This window comes from Solea senegalensis, linkage group LG15 (genome assembly GCF_019176455.1).
Source record: "Solea senegalensis isolate Sse05_10M linkage group LG15, IFAPA_SoseM_1, whole genome shotgun sequence".
Taxonomy (NCBI): Eukaryota; Metazoa; Chordata; class Actinopteri; order Pleuronectiformes; family Soleidae; genus Solea; species Solea senegalensis.
Window position 1 is genome coordinate 8,923,416 of NC_058035.1, and position 14,592 is coordinate 8,938,007.

Here is a 14,592-nt window from a genome sequence, read left to right on the forward strand (position 1 = left end):
GCCTGCATATCCGTGTGAAAACTGTGAAACACAAGCAGGATACAGGCAGACGCATGCACTGAAGGTGACGTATAGCAGCATGAGGAAAAAACTGATCACTTAAAATGAAGTGGGATAGAAAAGGCCATCCCCCCTCTCCTCCCACTCCCAAGCCATGTTCTCCACCCACTAATATCTTTTCAGGGTCATGCGGGGCTGCCGAGTATCCCAGCATGCACCGTGGAGGTACCAGGAAAGTCATCGCAGGCTTTCAGACATATGGTACAGAAGCTCATTCATACCTGCAGGCGTTTTTCACCCTCCAGTTCACCTGACCGTGAGCGGAAACACTTCTCAAGCAGAAGCTAATCCTGGGTCCATTCATTTACGATGGCTATCAACCACTGAGACATCAACATATCAGTTTTGTTGATGGTTGGGTGTTAAAATCTCAATATTTAGCATTTATAATCAATTACGCCATGACAAATGACAATGTGGCTCCAAGTGAGAGGTTGATGTGTTCCGTAAATAAAGTTAGAACTTGTTGAAGTTAGTTGGACAGCATTCATTAACTATTCAAGTGTGAGAACGTTAAATTAAATGAGTTCTTTATCAGTAACACGGGGGAAATTCCTTCCTTCGCTGCATTTAACCCATCCTCTAACCTTCCTAGAATTAGGAGCAGCAGGCAGCCACTGAGCAGCAATGGGGGTAGGCTACCTTGCTCACCCGCCCTTCTTTTGACCTGGCGGGGACTCAAACCAGCAACCCTCCGGTTACAATCCAAGTTCTCTTTCCGCTTGGCCATGGGCTGGCATTATGAGGTTACAGTTAAGTTGTTTGGAATGTTGTGAGTGGCACAGACATAGAAAAAAACAGGAGTTGTTACCTTCATCACTGAGTTCACTTGGCAACAACTGGAGCAGGACGTGGACAGGCAGATGCAGGTTGTAGAAAACAATAGTTTGGTAATGAGGATAAACAAAGGTCCAAAAGTCAAAGAAAACAACAACACTGTCTGAAACTAAACAGCAAAAAAAAAGTGCTGGATCACGGTCTAGTGCATGTTGCCCTCCAACACACCAGATTCAAACAGAGGGCTCGTTATCAGGCTTCTGCAGTGCAACAACAGGTGAGCTGGAGCAGGGAAACATCTAAAACCATGCAGGGCAGCGGATCTCTCCAGGACCAGGACTGAGAAACTCCGGAATAGACAAAGTAGCAGAGACCGACTGATAAGACTAAATAGTGCAGGTGTGGCTAATAGAACCCAGTTGTAGGTAATGAAGGCGGGGCAATTTAATTCAATCTGGTGGGTGTGGGAGAATGACAGGAAGTAAAATGATCTCTAACAAGGGAAGAAAGTTACACACAGTATTTGGATTTACCAATGTGGCAAAAACTTGGACTGCGGAGCAGGAGAGTGAGCGGTTTATGAACTTCAGTTTCCAGCCAGAAAAGTCTAAAGGCTATAAAGTTGCAAAATATATTTGTGAGGCGTCATCACACATTTTATTAGGTGAGGCTTTTGTCTCCAGTCTGGAATGAATGAAAGGTAGAGGCCTTTTATGTGGCAGGTAAAGAACTTTTTGATACATTGTTAAAGTGAGTAACAATGATGCCATCTAGCCAACGGTGAAATAAAAAACAAAAAACAGGATAATGGTTCACGTGAGATTAAAGTCGCAAAAGTGGAAGGAAGTCAGGGTAAAAGCAAAGTAATAGCTATTCAAAACCTGCTAATATTTGCAAAATTTGTCACAAAAAAGTGGAAAAAAAACCTGATGCTGTACCTGTTTTACAGCAGTGCAGGTTAGTTGTTAAAAGCCCCTCTCTGCACACACCTTAGCCAGCGTATTATGGGAGCCAGAGGGCATGTAGCAAAGACAGAGAAGAGACAATCCGTCAGAGTGCAGCAACAAGAGCTCCTGCAGTGCATAACGATGAGGAGACAAGGGAGGACACATGTCCACTTACAGTGAAAAATGAAACAGGCAAGGAAGTGACTGAGGGATTTCCTCGCACCCCGCTGTGCAAATGTAGCTCCCAGTGATTGAGAATATAATGGTTCAATCAATAATTCTGGACACAGTGTATCAGTCATATCGTTGTTCGATATGTGCTGATGTGAACACTTTTTTTTACAGAATAAATAGAAAAAGAAATCTCAGAATTCCTCTTGAATGCCTGCTTCCGAGGGCGGGATTCAACTAAACTCTTTTGCACAGAGAATTTATGTTCACCAAAATGTGTTTAAAATTATAGTACAGCATTTCTTCATTTTTTTACATAATACAAATCTTCTACATGTTCCCATTGACATGAGCAGGTAAGCGCACACATACTCGTGTTTGAACGAGAGAGAGAGAGACAGAGAGAGGTGGTATTGATTTGGCTTTTGACTTGACATGGCCAATTTGCACAACGGAGTCCTCCGAGATTTGAGAACAACCCTTTTCAGAATCCTCTTTTGTCAGGGTGGACTTAACAAAGCAGCACCTGCACGCAGTGTCAGAGGTCAGCAAACCTTAATCTGTGTCCACAACGGTACACAACAGCAATAATTTACATCACTGAAAGGAAACAGACCAAAATCCAGAAATGCTGATCTCATTTTGCAGTGTTACTCTCTATATTTGCCACTTTTTTCCCTTTTTTTTTGATAAGAAACATATTTTGCTCATAAAAAAATAATGTGTCAGTGCTACAGACTAAATCTAAGATTTATGAGTTTGCCAGTTTCCATAATAAGTTTTCCTTTAAAATAAACTCTTGTTTTACTCTCAGACATGGCAAAGCTGCATGGTCAACCATATTCCATTTATTTTGTGTATTATTGTGTGTGTGTGTGTGTGTGTGTGTGTGTGTGTGTGTGCGTTTGCTTGAAATGAAAACCATTACCCCGCTCATCCTGTCAAGATGGATTTGTCCTCAAGAACCCAGTTAGATTTACAGAGCACAACAATAGTTCTCCTTGAACTGTAGGGGAGGGTGGTGGTGAGGGCCGGTGAACTCTGTCCATTAGTGTTCCACTGACTCACTCACTCACTGTCTACCGCTTTATCCTCCACGCGAGGGTCACAGAGGGTCTGGAGCCAATCCCAGCTGACACAGGGAAAAAGGCGAGGTGCGCCACGGACAGACGGGGCAAACACACAGAGACAAATAACCACTCACTCCCACAATCACACCTACAGTCAGTTACGAGTAATTCATCTCTGCGTGTTTTTCTACTGTGGGAGGACACCAGAGGACCTGGAGAGAACCCACCTGCACACAACATGCAAACCCGGCACAGAGAGGCCCTAGTTCAAACTAGGATTCAGATCTTCTTGCTGTGAGACGGTCAGGCAGGTGAGGCAACAGTGCTAGCCACTCCTCCTCCACGTGTGTATTAAATATTATACTTTAAAATGCTTAAAAAACGAAGTCTTTCTCTGTCTATATTCTCATTATGTCACCTTTTCTTGCCTCATGTCCACATCCATCCCCCGCTACTTCAAACCTTCATGCAACACACACACACTTCAGTCATTCCCCAGAATATGTCCTCTAACTCCATGGGTTCTCAAATTGTGGTACGTGTACCACCAGGGGTACGCAAGCTTCCTCTGATGGTACTTGGAGGAAAATCAGAAATACTGTTCTAGTGTATATACCAGGGTGTGTGATCGGAGCTGAGCTGAGCTGAATTTTGAGCGGAGTGCATAGAAAATGAAACAAATGACGAATAAAATATAACTAATTAAAGAATAATAATTATATATACTAATAAATAAACCTATTTAGCTATACCAGAGTCTGAAGTATACGCAAGGATGATGAGAGAGCAAATGATCTTAATGGGACTAAATCTGCCTCGTGTGAAAAGTCTGTAGCTGACCCTGCTCGACCTATTTATTTACACCACTGTATTTCAACCTTGGTGATAATTGTGTTACTTTGAGAGCTCAGTATTGTCTCAGGTGGAACTAGGTGGTATAAAAAGTTTGAGAACCGCTGCTCTAAATCCTAACCTTTCAAGGAAATCCTCTCATACATGCATTATCTCTCTCTGTGAGAATCTCATAAGTCCCGTCGAGTGAAAACCCGGAGGTGATGCGCTTCAAAGAGCTTTCGGAGTTTCTGTTGGCGGCTGCAGCTGCTCCTTCATTATTCTACCTTTTAAACGGGCAGCTTGTAGCTCTCAAGGGCAGCTGAAAGGGGGAATAATACATACATATCACAACTGAATAGAAATAGAGGGGAACCATGTTTACTGCACCTCAGAGGTATTTCGTCTAACACAATGTTTTACTGTCATAATCTTATTAAGTCACTGAATAAAAGTGCGACAGCTGCTCCTCCTTTCCTAAAACAGACTTGTGCTGCAATAATACACATTTATAAACACATATATATATATATATACATATATATATGATATATATGTAATACATGAATGAATGAATATCTTTATTTCATATAAAAAGTAAACATAAAGTGAGATCATTTAACACAATTATTAGTGCATGTCTTATTTTTGCCTTATATACTGTACAACACAACAAGGGAAAAACCAAGAAAATCGTAGAAAAATGTAGAGAAAATACATAAAACTGTTCCATTTACCCCCAAATGGACACACGTCTACATTTAATATTTGTTCTCACTTTGGTAGTTTCAAACATAAATAATCTTCACAAATTATAATTTCCTTCTCTTGATTTAAAGACTGTCTGAATGCAAACAGGAAGAGTTTCATTCACCACACAATAAAAAATTATCTCCAGTGTTTTAGAATAACACAATGTCAAGAAACTGATTAGTAGATAACAGCTATCCAATGTTATTTATTATTCTAATTGCTCTTTTTTGAAGTTTAATCATAGGATATTAGTTTGTTTTGTAAGTGTTACCTCAAACACAGTATGGCATATAAGGCATCACAAATGTACAATACAATATCCTGAGGCAGTTTTTAATTCAATAAACGCATGCGTTATTGTGTATAATTTGCCAGTATATGTTTATAAATCAACGGAATGAACTATTTTGATTTAGAGCTTAACAAAGAACACTGTAGGACACTGCAGTGTTTTCTTTTTCGGGATGTTTTTGTTCCTCAAAAGGTCACAACACAGACGTCAAACTTGAAACATTGAGGCTGAGATGTGGTGCACTTGTGTTAATTACCTGGAAAAGAGTGCGTGGGCAGATCTCTGCTCCACAGGCTGCATCCCCGGTGCAGTGAATCCCCTGAAGCAGCACATGTCACGCTCTTGTGGTTTTGCCTTAACCCAAGAACACTGGAATAAATCCAGTGTCTTACAAGTCACATTCCATATATTATGTTTAGTGTCTTTTGCCAATGGCACTTCTTTGCATCGTCATTGGTAACAAAAAGAGGAAAGAAAAAGGAATAAGGAATGAATAATAAGATGCTGCATCACAGGCTACAGAAAAAAACATTTAATCTAATATAGGGTCCTGTTAATAGTTAGAGGGAGATTTCCAATTAACTAGAATGATTGTTGGCCCATCGAGGAAACTTTACAATGAAGGAAATTTGACTCTACACCGGGACTAATTTATCACAGTGACAACCACCTATAGGCGTTCTCTCCCTTCATATCCTTTTTCGATTTTACTTTCTTATGTAACCTTGGGGCAGGATGCACAGTGTTTCACATGACTTCATATAAAATAATAGTATAATAATAATGACCATCTGCTGGTACACTCTGATGGGTTATAAAAGTCCAAGGATAGAATTCCCACAGCAGCTGGTGTGACATTGTATTTCACTTTTCAAAATGTTTTTTGTTTTTTATGACTCCAAGTTTTTTTTTTGTTTTTTTTTATTACTTTCCTGCCACCACGGTCCACACAAAAGGAGATCTGAATTTAAGAAGACGGAACTGAACATCAGTCAAACAAAAAGCTGAAACTAAACCAAGGAATTGTGAAGGAATATGTCTTTTAATCTGTACTGTGCAGACAGAAGGAGCATGTGGAGCAGAAAGTGAAAGTGTCGGTAAGATCAGAGTTTCCCAATCCTGGTCCTGAGGACCCGCTGCCCTGCGTGTTTTAGAAGTTCCCCTGTTCCATCACACTTGATTCAAATCATCAGCTTATCGGTCATCACTGATAACAATCCAGTTATTTGAATCAGGTGTGTTGGAGCGAGGGAACAGATCTGCAAATCCTGTATTTTTGTCATCCTCACATCCAGCCACTGGTCCTGCATGAAATAGTTCACGTCCTGGCATCTTGTCCGGCAGTATCTGAACCAACCACTGTGGTAAGAAAGAAGCACCTTTCCTTTATAATGGTTATGAGCATTTGCTGGAATAAGAGTAAAGTAATAAAGATGAGCTTCTTCTGTTGAGTGGCTGCAGATGTTCAGAAAACGCCGGTGCTCCTCTGCATCCAAAGATGAGGTGCTCACTCAGAGTATATGCTGATCAGAATTCCCCCCGCAGGAGTGTCTCTGTGGGTTTTCAGGGCTAATAGATCAGAGACCTCAGAGGAGACTGGAGAGATTATATCTTATTTGGCTTGCAAATATGTCAGGATCCCGCAGTAGCTGGGAAATGCTGCAAATGAGAAGGTGGAAGTTTGGCCCAGCTCCCTGGAACCTTTTGCCTCCTCACGTACACCCTGCCTCCAGATAAGCTGCAAAAAAATGGATTGACAGGCTAATACTGAATATTTCTTCGCGATCACGTCTCTGACTAAAAAGAATGGAAAAAAAAGAGAAGCACTTTCAATCAGGATTCAGTGCTCGAGCAGGACTTTTGATTGATCGACTCTCACTATTCCCAAACACCAGTATCAAGTAAAACAAACCATTTTTCAAGGTTTATTTAAAAGAAAGCACAAAATGTCCACTGAGAGTTTGTCTCTAAGTGGTTCAAGAGAAGTTCACTGCAGCTGGGACGACCAGGCCTCTTATACAGGAACTTCCTGTGCAGCACCGTTCAGCTCCCAGGATCCACCTGAATCAAACATGCACACCTGTGTAGTGTCATTGGCACTGGTGTTTTTGGTGACGTCGCGTGATATTAATGTCTTTTACGTCTTTTAAATCGTGGGCCAATTTATTTGTGAGTTTTTGTGACGCACGCGCGCACGCATGCAGAAGTTTTATCAATTCAACTAGTGCTTTTGAAGTTGTATGTGACTGAGCCTGCACTGTCTCAGTCGTAGTGGGGAGCCTGGTTTGTGTATTTTGTCTGTGCCATAGTTGTGGAGTATGATCATGTGTGTCCTTGTTTATCTCATTCGTGTCCAACAGTGGTTTGAGTAGTTTTTTATTGTCCTTTTCTTTTCTTCTGTAGGCTCCTTTTTCAATATTTCATGTGTGTCTGTGTCCTTTAACATTTCCTCCATTTGCTTGTTGTTTGCTGTTGTGTTCGCGACTAGAGCGGTTCTGCCCTTGTCAGCCGAGAGTACGGCGACGTCTTTGTCCTCGGGCAATGTGAATATGGCCCGTCTCTCCTCCTTTTTCACATCCTCACTTTTCTCTGTGGTAGAAAAAATATTATTTTCCCTCATTGGAAAAAAGAATGCATGCACTCCTGAGATGGTAAAATAATCTGTTTATTAGATAAGCAAAATGTGACTGTGAATGTGAATACATTTTCTGAAGAAAAAGAAAATGTTCCAGTGAGAATATCGTTGGTAACACAGCTTGTAAAGTGGAGCCTCATGTTTCTGACACATCTTTTGGATGGCTGTGATTCAAATGTGACTATTCCAAATTTGTTTTTCTCTATTTATAAATCCACAAGCCTTGTCCTTCACCGAGTTAATCAAGCAAAAGAAATGGGGATGTTTTCAATCAAATCAATTTGTTTTCTTCTTTTAAAATATCTTCAAATGACTTTAAATTTGTGAGGAGCTGCAAAGACAATTTCCGCCTTAAGTTTTAATCTTCCAAAATCATTTGTAGGTGGTATAAATAATGTTATCAATCATGAATTGTGCCAACCAATTCACACCAGTTTAGATAACCTAAGAATATGCATATAGCGACTGTCTTAAATGGCACGATTTCAACATGTAAGAGCTAAACCACATGCTTTTTTTTGCAGCCAGGAGAGTGAAGAGGTTATCATGATGTTACAGACACAAGAATACGACCGTGAAAAGCACAGATGCCATTTCACGTAAACACAGAACAAATGGGAAATGTATGTTCGCTCCGTGGGAAAAGGTTGAGTGAATGGCGGAGATGATTGATGACGCATTTGTCACTTTAGGACATGATCAGATTACTGCTCCTTTCTTCTTTGATGGCTTCTCTGTTTGCAGCCCCAGCTCCTGGAGCTCCAAGTGGGAGGAATCACAGTTGTCAGCAGGATTGCTTTCATCCTTTGCCACAAAGCGACATTTTATTATCACAAGTAGATAACCCTTCAAGCCACTCCCCTAAAAGAACCCTCCTCTGGCTGTGCATTGTACGGCCAGACCTGTTCTTTATCAAACCGTACAAGGTATACATGCACATGCATAATAGCCACAGCAAGAACACGCTGAAGACGTTTCTATTATGCGAGAGTGATGTTTGTCTCATCACATCGTCGGCAACCGAGGAGACGCTCACACTCTGTTGCGCCAGATGCTTTAATATTCCCCAAAAAAAACCATGAAAGTGTGTCTAATTGGACACATATTCATGTCAGTGAAGATCCGTAATTGGAGCTCACTTGATTTTAAGGAGATAAGTGACAACTTTCAGTTCCCCCAGTTATCTTTCTGTTTGATATTCACACACAGCCTATTATAATAATAATAATACTACTGTGAAACAGTCAGTGCCTGCAGTGTGAGCCACATAATGCCCTGTGTTCACTGCTTTGTCCTCTCTCCGCTCACTGTTTCTGCACAACTTTGAATAGACACAATGCTTAGTCCCTGTGTTACACGATTCCAAAAAAGAATCTTTTTGAGAATCTAATTGTTTTAATTAAATAAAATATTTCTTTGTATTAAGTTAATTATATAAATACGAGTTTGCCTTTAGTTCTGGTTGGTCTGGTAGATGGATGTAAGGATGGATGCTCTGGTAACTGTGGTGCTGCATCATGCAATAAACAATAACAATTCGACACGACAAGCTCACGTTGCATTTCATGCTCCGTGTACAATTCTTAGGAAATGTATGTTAAAGGAGGTTAATGTAACAGAGGTGAAAATAAAACCATAACACTGGATTAAAACCTTGTTTCCCATGAACGTCTTTGGTAGAAGTAAGTCATTTTTTATTCTTGCGAAGATAAAACAATAATATAGGAGGTAAAAACATAAATATCTTATATGATCTTTTATGATGCCATGAAAATCTTAAGTGTTATAAATATTTTAGATAGTCCTAAAATGCCCAACTCCATTTACTTTATGGACTAGTCAAGTTTAAACATCCAAATACAGAGAAGATGATACAATTTTAGTACCACACGGCGGTGTAGTGGCTACCACTATTGTCTTACAGCAAGAAGGCTGTGGGTTTGCATCCTGGTTTGGCCAAGTTCTTCTCTGTATGGAGTTTGCTTGCTCTCCGGTTTCCACGTCCAAAAATATGCACAGGTTAACTGGACACTCGATGGACTGGCGACCTGTCCAGGATGTACCCTGCCTTTTGCCTATGTCAGCTGGGATTGGCACCAGCAGCCCCATGACCCTCATGTGGAGGATAAAGCGGCAGACAATGAATACACGATTCCAGTTCAGTCGAGCCATACAAACAATGCATAAATGTTAAATGTGTGTTGTACAATAACGTGCAGTCATTTACTTTTCCACGTTTCAGCTCTTTCATCCCAAATTAGTACATGTGAGCACAAATGCCACCGGGATACTAATGTCCCTGACCACAGAGGAGTATGTGAATCCAACTGCACAAGATGGTAATATGAAGACTGACTATAGCCGTCTGGAGAGATTGTGCCTATTATATAAAACATGCCGATCCAGAGCTGAGCCCCTTGTAATGAACATCATTATTCTCATTAGAGAAGCACCAGGTGAGATCACACAGAGAAATCCCAGATATTAGTAAATATGTATGTAACATGGCAATGTTCATTTTTTTTCCCAAATGTTTCCTATTGATGTGGAAATAATTACAAATTACAGCAGTAGAGTTATTACCACAAAGTGGGTAATATATATATATATATATATGTATTCTTCCTATACAGTAATCATACAGAATGTTATGACAAAGTGACTGATGACAAAAAATGGAGAAACTGAGCTGTATTGCAGTTACGTTCTCGTGAGGAACATATAGTTTTGTGAGAGTCCCCGGTATAGTGGGAGTACCTTTTAATATTTCATGCTGCAATTTAACCACTGCTTGTTATATTTAGTTGCCTTCTCTCCCTGCCAAAAAAAGCATCTCTCTCTCTCTCTCTCTCTCTCTCTCTCTATATATATATATATATATACATATGTATATATACAGTATATATATACATATATATATATGTATATATATACATATATATACACAGTGTATTTGTGTGTGTGTTGCAGATATCTTATACATCAGACATGAGTTACTACTACTACTCCCAGACACCCACCATGATTTTTAGATAAACACTTTTTAGACTGACAAGTTGTGATGGCAGAAAATTACACCCTGATCGAAGTTGGTGCATTAACTTCACGTGCATAAATAAATGGAGCCGTGCGGCGAAGCTGAGCGCATACATCACTCTAACATCTCTAACGTGATGGCTGGAACTGCTGTAGGAATTCATCCGATGTCAGATGGCAAGTGATAGGGATGCGTCACACAGCAGCTTATCAAACTTGGCAGTGATCCTGCGTGCTTGACGATAATGAGTTGGTATTTGCTTTTGCAAAATGGAACCAAGGCACTTAGAGAACACCTCTTGGTGCAGCACCTGCAGTATACTATAAAGTTAAAGTTTAAATGTAAATAAATGTCACACAATGCTAATTAAGCCTGTGAGCTCCACACGACTCTCTCTGGGTTTCTCAGTATTACAGCTGTGTTTTGATTTTGTGTTGCCCATGCAGCAACATTCCCACACTGCACTGCACAGACATTGCGCTAGTAAAGCGAGATGGCTGCAAACAAGCTGGAGTATGACTGAAAACATGAAGAAGGCCCCACAGAAGGTTTCAGAAGTGAATTCCGCTGCTTGGGATAAATATTTCTCACCCCTGCTTGTCCCTGTGCTGCTGCTGCTGCTGCTGCTGTGTAGAGCCTGTTTTCAGACAGCACAGCATAAAAATAATGTTGCATAGTTTCTCATCACTAAGACCAAACAGAGGCAGTGTAGTGTGTGTGTGCGTGTGTGAGCATGCGTGTTTGTGCTACATTCAACTTTTGTGAAGGGATGTGTCTATTATAGATATAAATATATATATATATATATATATATATATGTATATATATATATCATGCTGCAATTTAACCACTGCTTGTTATATTTAGTTGCCTTCTCTCCCTGCCAAAAAAAGCATCTCTCTCTCTCTCTCTCTCTCTATATATATATATATATATATATATATATATACATATGTATATATATATGTATATTTATAAGTGTCAGTGTTGTCTCTTTAGGATAATTAATTACCAATTAATTATCAGCTTCAAACAGAACCAGTCCAGTGAGACTGGCAGAGCTGCAGCCTCTCTCTCTCTCTCTCTCTCTCTCTGTGGGTGGGTGATGCAGAAGTAGCTCCATCTAGTGGATCCATTCTACACTAAATCGATGACAAACAATCAAAATACACCAAAAAGGTTAATCGTCTTACCACCATAGCCAGGATTGATTTTAATGTATATAGTATTTAATGGTCGTATAATGCGGATTACATAACCGCATTACCAAAATAAGTAACTATTATCATCACAGATTACATTTAAAAAAAGCGTACAGTATGGCTGTTTTAATGAAAACCTGGAGTAATGCGACTGGAGGTTTTATGATAAATTTTCTAATCCCTGGCAGAAAGAAAAAAAAGGAACAGTCTTTAGACAAGATGGAAGTTTCACGCAACAGCAGACTTTCAAATACAGTCTTATCCCTGCAGCAATATGACTTTGATTCAACTTCAGAATTGTAAACGATTATGCCCACTGCAGAAATAAACTTGAATAAAAAGACATCATACCTTTGTCACTGCACTGTTCCAATAAAAGTTTGGCAACTCATCCATGTACTGAAAATATCCGTGTTTTGGACAATGGCGTGAGAGTTGGTGGCTGTGCTTGTCACAGTCTTTATCCTCTTCACCGGAGTGAAAAGGTAATGAAGAATAAAGCTAACAGAGCCTCCCTGCAACAGCAGGCATGGGCACACAATGCAACCAGATAATGACACCATGGGAGACGGGGAAGAGGGAAGAGTCGGTCATTGTAGCAGCCCTTAGTCATCAGTCTGTGTCCAAAGCAGCCGTTACCTCAACCTTAGCACAAGACTGATATATTTCGGAAAGGAATATATGGTGTAACACAAAAGCAACTTTTATAAATTGCCACATAAGTGTCTCACTTGTTATATTTATTTCTTATTAGTTTTTGTTTTTGAGTCCCAGATTTATTACACGACTATAGGAGGAGACGGATGTAGTCCACACTGTGGATGCTGAGGGTTTTTGTTTGTTTTTTTTAAAAGAGGAAGAGGTGAGAAAGAGCCTGGGTAAGCAGCGTCAGCGAAGAAGAATATCAATGTTTAATTAATTTTCCTTTCTCTTCGGTGTCAGCAGTGACTGCTTGTGGGAAAAAAAGAAAGGCAATTTAATGTTTGCTTGGTCTTCCCGTCCTGCAGATTTGCCTTTAATTGGGCATCGAGTACCTCCACGGGGGATTTGTAGCTTCCTTCTTATTGATTTGGTCTCATCACGCCCTCTGTGTTGCTCACTGTCATTTGATGTGCTCATTATTCTCCTGTAGCCAACAGGTAGCAGACATGGGTCAAATATGTTGGGCCATCCTCCCCTCGAACCTTGTTGTTCAGTTAGTTGTCTGCAGATATGGGAACAGATACAGTATGTTATTACGATTCAATTCCAAATCGACCACGGTAACATCTATAAAGAATGAATTTACAGCCCACAACATCGGTTGATAAATTAAAACTGCCATCACTGAGAAAAATTTGATGTTTAGACACATTTAAAAAAAATGGGAGCATCCAGTCAGTCTTATTACGTGTGTTAAAACCTAGGAAGACCATGTGATCTAACGCTTGGTGAAAATGTATTCTATTCCCAGCTGCTTTTACCAAGCGCCAAGATTGATATTTGGGCAAATCTCTGGAATTAATTATGAGGTTTTTCACATTTTATAGCATTATCAGTAAAGCAGTCCACATATTTTATACATGTTCTAATGCCATACAGTCTTTTAGAACTATACATGCGGCATATTGCATTGTGAGATAGTTGCTGTTTAATATGAGCCTCCGAAACAAACAACCCAAGACAGATGTGCAGCAGTCAGTTCCCCTGCTTGGACACATAAAGTGTCTGCTGTATGCCTCAGGGCGAAGCATTAACTGCAGCTCCATCACTCTGCCATTAACCAGCCATCATTCAAACTAAATGTTGCAGACATCCATCATACATCAAAAGCTCCGCTGAGTTGTAATGTAAGCATTAGCGTTTCACAGTCTTGAATGCTGAATGTGTTTTCTGCTCCAAAATGACAAGTCCTATATCTTCCTCTATAGCTTTCATATCTTTACACATGGCCAGATCCCAAAGGAAGAAAAATGCCATGTTACTGCATTGAGCTCGACTCACACACACACACACACCGATCATTTCAACCTCTCTGTCTGCTGCAGTTTTTGTTGCAATGCCCAAGAAGGAATACATAAGTCATTGCAGCAAAAATACATTTAGTTATTTTTAGAAAAGCAAAGACAAGATATTACTATAAACTCTGGAGTGGTATTTGCTGATGTATGTGTGTGTGTATGTTGACCTGTTTTTTTCCCCACGTAAAACGACAAATTCTCATCTGCAACGTTTGCATAATTTTGCTGTTCCAGTACAAACTCATTTGAAGTTTCACATAGATGACGATATGTGTTGAGACGGAGACACAGTAATTAGTTAAATTAATGAAACAGAGGAAAACCATAAAAAATCTCCAACATCTTCAGCCGCACACATGTAAAGTATGCTCTAAAAGCTGTAACTGGCCCGAAGCAAAATCACATTAAATGTGCATGGGCAGTGCTCTCTGATGTCCAAGCAATGGTGTTGTATTATTCAGTATCCTTTTCTTTTTTTATTTATACAAACATGAGCAGAGGGTGTGTATTTCAGTCAAAAGACACAAGCACCGTTTTAAACATCGATCCGATGAGTAAAATCAAAGAAATGTGAGCACAAAATACAAGCTGCTTTCACTCCAACCTGCTACACGCACATCACATCAACATTTGATATTGGACTCAGTATTATGTATTTAAGTTAGTAAGTAAGTAAGAAAGAATTGTTATTTTTCACAAAGTCATGGTTCAAAATGTGCCGAGTCTGTATGGGCACAGCAATCCATAACAGAGACTCGTGCAGCAGCAAAAAATAAACTACTATTACTACTACTATACTATTACACTACTGTTTCAG